At 37.5% G+C, this 2,915-nt stretch overlaps 1 pseudogene; it reads left to right on the top strand.

Moving 5' to 3' along the window:
- The first annotated feature begins 1,728 nt into the window (after positions 1 to 1,728).
- Positions 1,729 to 2,643, top strand: LOC117921876 (annotated as a pseudogene).
- Positions 2,644 to 2,915: the final 272 nt, after the last annotated feature.

Raw genomic sequence — 2,915 nt, 5'->3', positions numbered from 1 at the left:
CAAGGCATTTACACAAAGTGTACAAGGCTAATGTACTAAATGTACAAGGGTGTACAAGGGTGTGTATCTTAAGGGATTTAAAGTGATTTTGAAGAACTTACTCATTGACTTTTTCCAATCGTGGGGGGCCACACATATTGCTTGACAACACACTCATTGCATGCATTTTATTTAATGTCTACCATGTTATTTCATTCTATTAGCTCCTCTACTAATGATGAATATGAACCGAAATGAGGGTAAACTTTTTCCTCATTTTCCCTAATCCATGAGAATGGAAACATTATTTACCCACCCATATGCACTCGTTTGGTCATACTTATGTTGGATTTCGTTACTATACAAGGCATTTACACTAAGTGTACAATGCAAATGTGCTAACTGTACAAGTGTGTACAAGGCTACCTTTCTTGAAGGATTTCAACTACTTTTGAAAAAATTGCTTGCTTATTTCTTTTTTCTAAGGGGGACATTCCTCATTTTCCTTTGTACACATTCATTGGAATGCGGTTAACCCGCCCATATGCACTCATTAGGTTGAAGCTAAGTCGAATTCCTGCAACTGTACAAGGCATTTACATAAAGTGTACAAGGCTAATGTACTAAATGTATAAGGGTGTACAAGGGTGTGTATCTTTAGGGATTTGAAGTGATTTTGAAGAACTTACTCATTGACTTTTTCCAATCATGGGGGACATTCCTCACACTTATTGCTTGACAGCACACTCATTGCATTCATTTTATTTGATGTCTACCATGTTAATTCATTCTATTAGCTTTTCTACTAATGATGAACATGAACCGAAATGAGGGTAAACTTTTTCCTCATTTTCCCTAATCTATGAGAATGAAAACATTGTTTACCCACCCATATGTACCCGTTCGGTTGTACCTATGTGGGATTTCGTTACTGTACAAGGCATTTACACTAAGTATACAATGCAAATGTGCTAACTGTACAAGTGTGTACAAGGCTACATTTCTTGAAGGATTTCAACTGCTTTTGAAAAACTAACTTGCTCATTTCTTTTTTCTAAGGGGGACATTCCTCATAGTCATTCCTCATTTCCCTTCATACACATTCATTGGAATGTGGTTAACCTGCCCATATGCACTCATTAAGTTGTAGCTTGGTCGAATTCCTACAACTGTACAAGGCATTTACACAAAGTGTACGAGGCTAATGTACTAAATGTACAAGGGTGTACAAGGGTGTGTATCTTAAGGGATTTGAAGTGATTTTGAAGAACTTACTCATTAACTTTTTCCAATCGTGGGGGACATTCCTCACACATATTGCTTGACAACACACTCATTGCATGCATTTTATTTGATGTCTACCATATTAATTCATTCTATTAGCTCCCCTACTAATGATGAATATGAATCGAAATGAGGGTAAACTTTTGTCTCATTTTCCCTAATCCATGAGAATGGAAACATTGTTTACCCACCCATATGCACTTGTTTGGTCGTACCTATGTGGGATTTCATTACTATACAAGGCATTTACACTAAGTGTACAATGCAAATGTGTTAACTGTACAAGTGTGTACAAGGTTGCCTTTCTTGAAGGATTTCAATTGCATTTGAAAAACTGACTTGCTCATTTCTCTTTTCCAAGCATGAGATAATATACATTCCTCACACATATGTCTTCATCAATCCTTGTCCATACATTTATTTCACCTCATATCCATAAGGGATTCCATCACTTTGTATTCATAAATGATGATTAAGAATACAACGTCTTCTTTCATGGATTCCCCCATTGTAGTTGACAACATGACTGCAATAGCCACCGTTCAATACTCTAGCACCCTTTCCAGTACTTTGACTACTATCACCAACCCACCTGCCCAAAACGTGACCTTAGTGGCCACAAAGTTCACAGTGTTCCTTAGAAGCCTAAACCCGAAAAAATACCCAGCCAGAGTTCCATTGACCATTGATCACTCCCTTCTATTCACTGTTGGACTTGGGATTAACCTCTGTGCTATTTGCGTTAATGGCGGCAAAGTGATGGCTAATATCAACAATGTCACTTTTGGAATGCCCACTGCTGCTCTTCTTCAAGCCCATTACTTTAAAATGAAGGGAGTTTTCACTAATGATTTCCCTAGAAACCCCCAAATTGCATTCCACCATACAGGCACACAACCTACAAACTTCTAGACCATGAATGGGACAAGGATTTATAGATTGGAATACAACTCTACCGTTCAGTTAGTCCTATAAGACATCGATATGATAGTGCCCAAAAGACATCCAATCCATTTCCATGGCTTCAATTTCTTCGTTGTTGGAAGAGGTTTAGGAAACTATAACCCAAAGAATGACATAAAAAATTTCAACCTGGTTGACCTTATCGAGAGGAACACGGTTGTAGTCCCCTCTGGTGGATGGATTGCCATCAGATTCATAGCAGATAACCCAGGTAAATCTTGAAAAAGCCTGATTATCACAGAACTTTCATACAAGTTTATAGCTTAATTCACATGCCTAAACTTGATTCACTTTGTGTTTTGTAGGGGTTAGGTTCATGCACTGCCATTTGGAAGTCCACACAACATGGGGTATGAAAATGGCAAAGGCCCCAATGAATCAGTTCTACCACCCCCAAGTGACCTTCCCAAATGCTAATACAAAGACTTCAAAACAAGAAGCTTAACATCAGAGGAAAAAAAAAAAGAGAAAGAAAGAGAAATCTAGATAATAAAGAGAGTTTATTTTTTAGCAAGCCAAGCATTGCTAAGAGTTGGATAATAACAGACCAAGCTTCTTTTTAGTTTATACAGTGTTGCTCTTTTCATGGGCTAGTATCATATATGTTTGGGGACATGTAATTATGCATATAATGCCCATTAAAATTCCAATGTATTGAACTTAAATTGTGGTTATTTTGCAGTGTATGA

This window comes from Vitis riparia, chromosome 9, assembly GCF_004353265.1.
Source record: "Vitis riparia cultivar Riparia Gloire de Montpellier isolate 1030 chromosome 9, EGFV_Vit.rip_1.0, whole genome shotgun sequence".
In the NCBI taxonomy this organism is placed as follows: domain Eukaryota; kingdom Viridiplantae; phylum Streptophyta; class Magnoliopsida; order Vitales; family Vitaceae; genus Vitis; species Vitis riparia.
Note: the sequence above shows the minus strand (reverse complement) of the source record. Positions and strands in the feature narration are given on the sequence as shown.